At 37.8% G+C, this 11,784-nt stretch overlaps 1 pseudogene; it reads right to left on the bottom strand.

The window, feature by feature from the left end:
* Positions 1–10,650: 10,650 nt before the first annotated feature.
* On the bottom strand, positions 10,651–11,136 carry LOC149241181 (18.1 kDa class I heat shock protein pseudogene; annotated as a pseudogene).
* Between the last annotated feature and the right edge of the window lie 648 nt (positions 11,137–11,784).

An 11,784-nucleotide genomic window follows, 5' to 3' on the forward strand; every position in this document is an offset into this window, starting at 1 on the left:
AAAGGCCAGTGCCTCCTTGTAAAAATGTTGCCTCGCATAATCGACCACCCTTGCAAAATATAACACCATATTTGGTTTAGACATTTACTTAGGTAGGTAGGGTACCCCTACTCCGATCTCCCTATACAATACTCTGGTCATATCTTCTTTCTTCTATGATACTGGTTCCTATCTTACTGCCTTACGACATTTCTTCTGCAACATTTGGTGCAATTGCTAGTTATAAAACATTTGGATTGTGAAATGAGAGATGGTTTTTGGGCATGTGGTATTAATGAGCCATGATATTAGCCCATGGTATTGTAAAAAATCCTATTTACAAGTTAATAGTATCTATTGTAACAACACTGGTGAAAAGTTCATGTAATAAAAGTTAATAAAGGTAAAATAAGACCATGATTAAGGGACACTTATTCCAAGCTAAATGTTGGGCAAATATATCCTAGTGGGAATCACTGGATCTATGTTTTGGCTAAGAAAATTGGTAAAGGCTAAGGCAAAGGCATTTAAAGGAAAAAATGCATTTTGGCACATTTATTTATGAAAATAAAGGAAATTAGGAGAAAAGGAAGGTAAAAGGTCACATGTTGCATGTGAGGAGGAAATTGAAGGAAAGTAATGGAAAATGAAGAAATTAGAGGCCCCATGCATAAAAAGGATTCTGAGCATCAGTTCATGGCTATTGTCAAGTTCAAGTTTGGATCTCTCTAATTTTTCTCTCTCTCTCTCTCACTCTCTTGGTCACTTAGATTTTTCTTGGAGCACTCTAGTTTGGAGCAAGGAAAGGAAAAGAAATGAAAGGAAAGGGAAAGCAAGCAAGGATCAAGGAAAGGAAAGAAGGATCAAGCAACTTCAGCAGGAATACTTGCAGGTATCCTTTTGTATGTGTGACTTCCTAGCTGGTTTTGACATGCATGGCTTTTCATGTTGGTGTATGGTTCTGTTGTTGTCGGTGGCATGGTTTTGTCGATTTATCACAGTGGATTTCAACCTATCCTAGCCCTTTTCCGGATGCCATGGTATGCTGCGATTTTATTTCAGTTTTTGAGCTTTGGTTTGCCAAATTGATTTCAAAATCCAAGGCAAAGGTGGTCTCAAGGCTCATTCCCAAAGGCCTAGGAATCCATTGACCAGTTTTGGCAGGATACACAATAAAGCCTGAGGGAGCAGTCACGGTTTAGGGCCTAGTGATCTAGGTTGGATTGTGGTAAAGCCTAAGAGATAAGGAGGTGGAAGGTTCCTCAAGGATATTGATAGATTCTGGATGGAATTACAAGTTCTATTTGGTTGTGATCAGAGCATCGGTTTTGGTGTGATCACTATTTGTTGAGGGTGGAGGTGGTTTAACCTATGGATTCCCTTGGTTTTTCTTGGATTGGTTGTTCTATGAGATCCCACATTCATGGTTGGAATATGGCATGGGGATGACTGGCTGAAAGAGAGATTTGGCTCAGCCATGTCTATGGGCGGGTGATATGTGGAAGTCCCAAACCTGATCGACTTTTCCTACAATTAATAAAATCTAAGTTCTCTTACTTTTGCATTGATTTATATGTGGATTTAATGGTTGTCATATCTCTGATATTTATATGGTTTTATGTTGGTTATAAGCATGGTTGAATGACTAGTTCATGTCATGGTTATTTCATGTATTTACTTGTAACTATTAAATGGATGGATGCAAGACCTAATTGATGATGTAGTAGTTCAATGGAGAAGGAGGTGATACTTCTGGTTATGTTTCATAAGTTGTTTCAGTCGTTTACACTATGTCTTATATCCTAGACCTATAGGTTGCATTGATGCTAAGTGTTTGACAAAATGCCAGTCCTGGTTGGGGATTCTCAGGCCTAGTCATGAGGGTGATTTTCATTTTATCAACATTGTTATTATGCTTTTAATGAATTCTGGAAGTTACAACAAGTTCTGGGCAGAGATCATGATCCTGAGCTAGAAAAATGGCCTAAATCCTGGGGTCGCTGGCACAGAACTAGCAATTTCAGTCCATAGTCAATGGCAGGCAGGCTTGTGAGAGCGACTTTGGGTTTCTTGCCACACCCTTGCTAATAGCATGAGAGTGAGTATGTCCTAAGAGCTATAAAATAATAGTGGGACCCAGGTACAAGCTGTCTGAGTGATTGACTTGTCTCCTAGGGGTTTTATTGATGATGTTGGATGACTCTATGTGATGTTTCACCAATTCCACTTCCTTAAGGTGACATAGGATGTCAAATCAGATTGTAGTAGCATCTCTCCTCATGTTTACCCAGGTTGGCATGGTTAGTTTTGGTAGACCTGGGAGGGGGTGTTACAGATTGGTATCAAAGCATGGTTATGCTCTCTTTGGGTCATATCTAGTGCTACAAATATGGGTGAATGTGTTGGTCATGCATGTATGTTAGTTGCGTGTGTGGCTCTTACACTTGCGTTCCATGTGCTTGTTGCACTACATCATATTGATCATGGTAGTGGTAAGGTTATCATGAGGAACTTGATGTTGATTTTATGAAATGCATCGTCATGAGTATATGACTAGTTATACAATTATATGCAACTCGATTACATCCTCATATAATGGTTTCATTCTTGGTCATTTGATTACATGCATTAGTCTTGTAGATTGATTATAAGGATTGATCGCTTATGCTCGACTACATGCAGTTATGCATATGTGTAGTTGACTAGACATTTCTTATGCAAGTGGATAGTTGCATGAGGCAATGTGTATAATGGAGTAATGGTTGTTATCATGCATGAGGTCATAGCATGTATTGTTGACATGGCCTTGCATCAATGACTGGACCCTAGTTAGTATGATGGTTATGTGTTGATGCACTTATTGATATATGTATATATGTTATTATGGTTATGTTGTACATGCATCACATTGATTTGATGATCTTGCAGACAAGGTAGCCTCCCCGAGTTATGCTAAGGTATGTTGATTTATGGTGATTTGGTTTAGTTGACATAGTAGGCCTTGTAGAAAAGAGATGAGATGGATAGCAAGGTGGTAGAGTACATAGAATCTCCCTATGCATCAGATGAGCAACATGGTGTGGGGCACTCTTCTGACTTGGAAAACACATTGAGAAGCTTGAAGGAAGAAATAAGGAGTTATAAAGTAGACAATGACAAAATTATGTAGGAACAAGAGAAACAAGCAGAGATGAATGTGATATTACTTCAGAGTTTGTCAGATTTGTAGTGACAGGGACCTCTTCAGATCAATCATGGACATGAGGATAGAACTAATGGGGCATATGGTAGTAGATCTTATAGTAGGCATAGGTAATATAGATATGACACTATCAGAGATGATAGGATGTTGGACACTCCGGATAGGAGGGGTGACAGACACAGGTATTAATCTAGTTCTAGTTCTGATAGACATCATGATCATCATCATTATCATCCGTACAGGAGGAATGCTAGGGGACAGTTGCCGGATGAGTTCAAGAAGGCAAAGCCACCTACCTTTGATGGAGAGATGAAGAAATCACAAGATATAGAGGCTTGGTTGATTGGCATGAGGAAATTATTTAGATTGCATAATTACTCAAAAAACATGAAAGCAAGGATAGCCCTTTTCAGTCTCAAATGTAAATTGGATATTTGGTGGGAAGATATGAAGAATATCAAGGACATGCATGAGGATGATTTGACTTGGCATGCATTTGAAAGGCTCTTCAAGAAGAAGTACTTGTCTGAGAGGTACTATGATGATAGAGCTAAGGAGTTTTATGAGTTGCGGATGGGTTCTATGACAGATGAGGAGTATACTAGAAGATTTTTGGAGATGTTGAGATATGTGCCTTACCTCAGAGAGGAGAAGGCCAAGGTCCAAAAATAGGTTCAAAGATTCATCAGTGTATTTCCAGTTTCATACAGAGATCAAATTGATCTCGATGATCCCAGATTGTTGGAGGAGGCCATTTGAAAGTTGAAGCATTATTATGAGTAGTTGAAGTGCAAAGTGGACTCGAAACATGACTTAAAAAGAAATGACAAAGCTTAAGGAAAATGGCCACCAAAGAGAGGAAGACCTCAAGATGTAAGTGAGAAATAAAATGCAGTTCCTTACAAAAGATTCAATACAGTTGAGAAGGGACATGGAGAGTAGCAGGCTAGAGGTGGTGGTAGGGAACCATTGCATTGTTGGATATGTGGTAAGGATCATCATAAGAGGGATTTTCTGCAGTACCAAAGTGGTGGTAGACCCTAGATCTACAGTTCTCAGGAGGCACATACATTTGGTGACGTTGGTCTTAACTTTCCTCTTATTTATGCAACTCTGGACAACATGCAAGTAGATCATCAAGCATCGACCATTGAGATGGATGGTAAGCTTTGTGATCAAGTTGTTTATATTTTTATTGATCCTAGATCTAGCTATAGTTATAATAATTCTGACCTGGTGGATAAGTGTGGTTTGAGAAAATGAGTGCATGCAAAATCTTCGTTGGTACAGTTGGCTACAGGTACAAAGAAGTGAGTTCAGCATTGGGTAAGAGCTTCTGAATTTGAGTTAAATGGTATGCCTATAGAAGCACATTTGAATGTACTGCCATTAGGATCATATAATATGATTTTGGGTATGGATTGGTTATACCTTCAAGGAACCAAAGTGGATTGGTTCAAAAAGGCCATTGAGTGTGTGGATGATAGTGGGGAAAATAGGACATTGCAGGGAAAGAAGAAGCCTACATCAGTGAGGATGGTTACCGCTATGCAGGCTAAGCGTAGTTGTATAAAAGGTTGTGTGATGTTTGATACACACATTTCCAGTGACAAGGGTAAGGAGGTTGAGGATGCCAATGTGTTGAGAAGGTACCCAGTTTTGCAACATTTTCAGGATATATTTCCAGAGTACATTATAGAGTTTCCACCTCACATGGGGGTAAACTTTTCTATTGAGTTAATGTGAGGGGCAGCTCCGACATCAAAAACACCCTACAGAATGATGACACTTGAGTTGGTAGAGTTGAAGTTGCAGCTAACGGAAATGTTGGACAAACAATACATCAGAACCAATGTATCACCTTAGGGTGCATCAGTGTTGTTCATAAATAAGAAAGATGGTACTCTTAGATTGTGCATTGATTACAGGCAGATGAACAAGGTAATGATCAAGAATAGGCACCCTTTTCCGAGGATTGATGATTTGTTTGATTAGCTAAAGGGAGAAACAATGTTATCTAAGATCGACTTGAGATAGGGATACCCTCAGGTACGCATCAACGAAGAGGATATATTCAAGACTACATTCAGGACCAAGTATGGGAATTATGAGCTTGTTGTTGTTCCATTCGATTTGACTAATTCTCCATCTACATAAATGTGTTTGATGAATAGTGTGTTGCGTCCTTATTTGGACAAATTTGTTATTGTATTCATTGATGACATACTGGTATATTCTAAGAATGAGGAAGAACATGCCGAACATTTAGCAACAATATTGAGATTGCTAAGAGAGCATCAATTGTATGCTAAGCTTAAAAAGTGAAGCTTCTTTCAAACTGAGGTACACTACTTGGGACATGTTGTCTCTAAGGAAGGCATAGTAGTAGATCCTGAAAAGGTAAGGGCCATCATGGAATGGGAAGCTCCTAAGAATGTAGATGAGGTGAGATCATTCATGGGTTTGGTAGGTTACTACAGAAGGTTCATTAGGAACTTCTCATGCATTGCATATCCTATCACATCATTGCAGTGGAAGGGTAAGAAGTTTGAATGGATGGCGGAATGTGAAGATACTTTTCAGCAACTTAAGAAGCTGTTGACACATGCATTAGTGATAAATATTGTGGATCTAGACAAGGAGTTTGTAGTGTCTACAGATGCTTGCAAGAGAGGACTTGGTGGATTTCTCATGCAAGAAGGACAGGTAGTGTGCTATGAGTTGTAGAAACTGAATGAGCATGAGAAGAACTATCTAACACATGATCTTGAGCTAGCAGCGATTATACATGCATTGAAGATGTGGAGACATTATCTTCTGGGAAGGAGGTTTACATTGATGAACAATCATAGTGGGTTGAGGTATTTGTTTGACCAACTGAATCTAAATGCCAGGCAAGCTAGATGGTTGGCTACCCTTAGTGAGTTTTACTTCGAGATCAGATACATCAAGGGGAAGGATAATCGGGTTGCAGAAGCTCTTAGCATGAAGGTACAAGTAAACCATATGGCATCTATAAGATGCTATGGGATATAGTTATAGGATAAGATCTTGCAGGTAGGACAATGGGATGAAAAATACATGGATATTATGCATAGGTTAAAACATTACACAGGTACGGGTACAGGCATAGGTATAGGTACAAGGGATCAGGATGCAAAAATATCATTTCGTAGTAGATGGCTTGGTGAGGTTTAGAGATAGGGTCTATGTGTTGAATTGCAGTGAGCTGAAGAAGATTATCCTGAGGGAGTTTCATGTGAAACTATATTCGGGGCATCTAGGATCAGAAGACATTCACGATGATGAAGAAGTTTTACTATTGGCCGAATCTGAAGAAGGAATTGGTTGAGTTCATGGCTATATGTTTAGACTGTCAACAAGTAAAGGCAAAATGCAAGCATCCGGGTGGTTTACTACAACCTATAGCAATTCCAGAATGGAAATGGGAGGTCATTTCCATGGATTTCATCACAGGTCTTCCAAGGATAGTGAGGCAGCATGATTCTATTATGGTCATGGTTAACAAGTTCAGCAAGGTTGCTCACTTCATTCTGGTGAAGACTACATATTCAACTAGTGAGGTAGCACAGGTGTTTATCAAAGAAATAGTGCAACTACATGGTGTTCCAAAGAAGATTATGTTGGACAGGGATGCAAAGTTCACTTCCAATTTTTGGAAGGAGCTGTTTGCAGGCTTAGGTACAGAATTGGCCTTAAGTATAGCTTATCATCTGTAGACATATGGTAAGACAAAGAGGAACATCAGGATCTTGGAAGATATGCTATGGATGTATGTGATGCACTAGCAGAGGGAATGGGAGGAGTATCTTCCATTGGTTGAGTTCACATACAATAATGGTTATCATGAGTCCTTGAGGATGAGTCCTTTTGAAGAATTGTATGGATAAAGTTGTAATAGTCCCATCAGTTGGAGTGATCGAGTGAACAGGGTACTTATTGGAGTAGATATGTTGATAGACATGGAGTAGGAAATGCGGGTTATAAAGAAGAATCTAAAGGCAGCATAGGATAGACAGAAAAATTATGCAGATCAAAACAGGGTATTCAAAGAGTTTCAAGTTGGGGAGCATTTGTGTTTGCACATCAAGCCCAAGAAATGCTCTTTGAGGATTGGTTCATGTGCCAAGTTGGCACCGTGGTATTGTGGGCCTTTCGAGATAGTTGGGAGGATTGGACTAGTAACATATCGACTTGCACTGCCTCCAACAGTGAAAGTCCATGATGTTTTCCATATTTCATTGCTTAATAGGTATGTAAAGGATGTTGATCATGTTATTGATTAGTCTGTATTGCAGGTGGACCTAGAAGGAGAGTTCAAGCCGAAGTCTCAATGCATATTGCAACAGAAACATCTCATGCTTAGGAACAAAGCCATAGAGCAAGTCAAAGTGCAATGGAAGCACTTTGGGCCTAAATAAGCTACATAGGAGATGGTGGATCAGATGCAAGCCCTATATCCTTCATTATTTTCCAGTTGAGGCAGAGCAATTTCAGTTTGATGTTGGTTTATGTTTGGCATATGTTTTGCTGATGTTTTGATATTTGTATATGTATATGTATGTGGATGTAAACACCACCATGAGCTAAGTTATAAAGCTCTAATAAGCGGTATGGTTATTATATTGTCATGTTGTCATGATGTTTTTCTTTTGAGCAGGTATTTCATTGTAAATACTGCAACGAGCTAAGTTATAAAGCTCCATGGGTAGTATGTTTGCTTTTTAGTGGTTTTGTTGAGGTCTTGGTGTGGTTTAACACCAAGGATGGTGTTCTCCAAGGGGAGGGTTCTGTAACAACCCTAGTGAAATGTTCATGTAATAAAAGTTAGTAAAGGAAAAATAATATCACTGTTAAGGGACACTTATTCCAAGCTAAATGTTGGGCAAATACATCCTAGTGGACATCACTAGATTTGTGTTTTGGTTAAAGAAATTAGCAAAGGCTAACACACAGGCATTAAAAGGAAAGAAAACATTTTGGCACATTTATTTATGAAAATAAAGAAAATTAGGAGAAAAGGAAGGTAAAAGATCACAGGTTGCATGTGAAGAGGAAATTGAAGGAAAATAATGGAAAATGAAAAAATTAGAGGCCTCGTGCATAAAAAGGCTTATGAGGATCAGTTCATGGCTTTTGTAAATTTCATGTTTGGATCTTTCTCATTATTCTCTCTCTCTCTCTCACTCTCTTGGTCACATAGAGTTTTATTGGAGCACTCCAGTTTGGAGCAAGGAAAGGAAAGTAAAAGAAAGAAAGGATCAAGGAAAGGAAAGCAAGATCAAGCAACTTCAGCAGGAATACTTGCAGGTAAACTTTTTCATGTGTGATTTCCTAAATAGTTTCGACATGCATGACTTTTCATGTTGGTGTACGGTTGGTTCTCTTGTTGTCGGTGGCATGGTTTTGTCGAATTATGATAATGGATTTCAGCCTAGCCTAGCCTTTCTCTAGATGCCATGGTATGTTGGGATTTTATTTCAGTTTTTGAGCTTTGGTTTGTTGGATGCATTTCGAAATTTAGGGCACTAGTGGTCTCAAGGTTCATTCCCAAAGGCCTGGGAATCCCTTGACCGGTTCTGGCAGGATACACGATAAAGCCCGAGGGAGAAGTCTCGATTTAGGGCCTAGTGATCCGAGTTGGATTGCGATAAAGCCTGAGAGACAAGGAGACCAAAAATTCCTTAAGGATAGTGATGGAATTCCAAGTTCTGTTCAGTTGTGATCGGAGCACTACTTTTGGTGTGAGCACAGTTTGGTGAGGGTGGAGGTGGTTTAACTTCTGGATTCCCTTGGTTGTTCTTGGATTGGTTGTTCTATGAGATCCCACATTCACGCTTGGAATATGGCATGGGGGTGACTGGCTGAAAGAGAGATTTGGCTCAGCCATGTCTATGGTCAGGTGGTACGTGAAAATCCCGAACCTAGTCATATTCGTCAATGACTAATAAAAGCTAAGTTCTTTTACTTTTTCACTAATTTATATTTGGATTTTGGTTTTATGATGGTTATAAGCATGGTTGAATGACTGGTTCATGTCATGGTTATTTCATGTATGTACATATAATTGTTAAATGGATGGATACAAGACCTAATTGATGATGTAGTAGTTCAATGGAGAAGGAGGTGAGCATTCTAGTTATGTTTCATAAGTTGCTTCAGTCGTTTATGGTCTGTCTTGTATCCTAGACCTGTAGGTTGCATTGAGGCCAAGTATTTGACAAAATGTCAGTCTCGATTGGGGATGCTTAGGTCTAGTCCTAAGGGTTATTTTTGTTTGATCAACATTGTTTTGTTTCCAACTTATGTGTATTATATAAAAGTTGGTCTTCAAATAACACATCCATTGAGACAGATGTAAAATAAATAAATACATTCTTACATTAAAATAAAAAGTATACAAATCTAGTTTATAGTAAATTTAGATTTTACATTTTTAGTTAAAATTAAAAGTTATATATATATATATATATATATATAATGTTATAATAGAATTAATATTCTACTTATTTTTAGTTTTAACTTCAAAAAACAAAAAACATAAATCTAAATTTATTATAAAATAGGTTTGTATAATTTTTTATTATAAAATCTGACCATAGAATTTGTGTGATACTAAGAAGGTGGAAGAAGAAAAGCACTTCCTCTTATATTATCTTATTCTTGTCCATATCCACTCTCAACTCCCTATAATGAGTCAAACCTCTAATCTTCTTCACTTATTAAGCCAACCTAAATATAGCCATATTGGAATGCTTATTTCCCTAGTCTTTGATATAGAAACAAGATTTTGAAGAATGACAATTAGACTCTCTTTTTATGTGGGATAGATTACATTGATCCTAATAGACATTAATCATCATCATCATATATAAAATAAATAAATGAACATCAATCTATCTATTGATATTTAATAAATCCAATTTTAAATGAATATACATAAATAATTGATATTGAAATAGATATTAATTATAAATTTTTTTAATTATTGATATTAATTTTAAAGATCTTTTGTTTGGGTAAGAAAAACAAAAGGATAAAAAACAGAGACATTATAAGAAAATAAAACAGAGACTTAACATCCTAATCCATAAAGTGATAATGAATTTAAATCAAATAGGTTTAAAAAACCGATTGTGAAGTATTAAACAGAATAATTTAAATAAATAACTACGTGATATACTGATTAAATAACAACACCAGAATAGCAATGATGATGAGATGAATAATGAGAACCTTCTACACATCACAGAGGAAGCCTGAACCTGCGTCTGCTTTTTATTATTGAAAAACACACAACACATAGAAACACAGCGTAAGCGATGGAATAACAGGGATGGAAATGGATGTGTTTATTGTATGATTTAGATGACGGAGAACCGATTACTGCACACAAAATCTACAGGCACAGCAGGTCCATATTGACATTTTCATACCGAATGAGAGGCTCAGTTAGAGATTTCGATGGATTTGGATCGAGATGGCGGGTGTTCAGGCTGCTTCGGCACCGTTACACTCAGCACCCCGTTTTCCAACCTCGCCTTGATCTCTTCCACCTTTGCATTTTCCGGCAGCCGGAAACGCCGAAGGAATTTTCCATGGGATCGCTCAATGCGGTGCCATTTGTCGTTCTTCTCCTCTTCTTCTTTTCTGCGCTCGCCGCTTATCTGCAGAATTCTCTGGGCCTCCTCCAATTCTATTTTCACCTCCTCTTTCTTCAAACCAGGCAGATCAGCCTTGAAAATATGCGCCTCTGGCGTTTCCTTCCAGTCGATCTGAGTATTTGCTACCGCAGAAGCTTCCTTCACAAATTGCCCCGATGGTCCCCCGCTGGCCAAATCTGTGAATGTTTGGAAAGGATCCCATACTTCCAAAGAGAAGGGATCGGATTCTCTGGATGGTCTCCTTCTGAAAAGGCTAGGATTTATGGACATTCTTCTTTAGTAATTAGAGCAATATGCAATTGAAACGATCGGAATGAATACAGAAGAACAACACTATGACTTCAGTGGTTTTTATTTCAATATCGATCTCAGATGCATGGGAAGCGATGTGAATTTCTATTTTTATAAGACATGGAGGAACAGTGTGGCCTACATGTAAGGTCCAGCAAGATTCGGTGTTATTTCTCCAGAACTATCTATCGCCAGGTAATGTGGTACATGATATGCTCGATATTGAACGATGTCGATTTGTAAATTAATGTCTGATGATGTGGATATGTATATCCTACCATAGAGGGAGAGATTCGATCAGAAGTCCAATTCTTTCTCATTGGGCATTTATTTCCTGTTTAATTACAGAAATGCAAGCGTATTTGAAAGGTATATGTGATACCATAAATACTGTTTTAGAATTAAAAAAAATTTCTTCTGTTGAGATTCACTATATTTACCAGTAAAAAGAAAATTATATTGATTATATATATAATTTGTTATTTAGATAAATAATAATTAATATATGTTTGTAAGTCTATAGGGTGAAAGGGTGTATTCTTAAATTACTTTGTGATATGAAAGTCACTAGTATGAAATATTTTAGTTAAAAATCTAATCATGATCTAAGTGTCTCAAGTCAAAGTC

Source organism: Pinus tabuliformis, chromosome 8, assembly GCF_031772625.1.
Source record: "Pinus tabuliformis cultivar Carrire ecotype Pingquan chromosome 8, CPIR1, whole genome shotgun sequence".
NCBI classification, from domain to species: Eukaryota; Viridiplantae; Streptophyta; class Pinopsida; order Pinales; family Pinaceae; genus Pinus; species Pinus tabuliformis.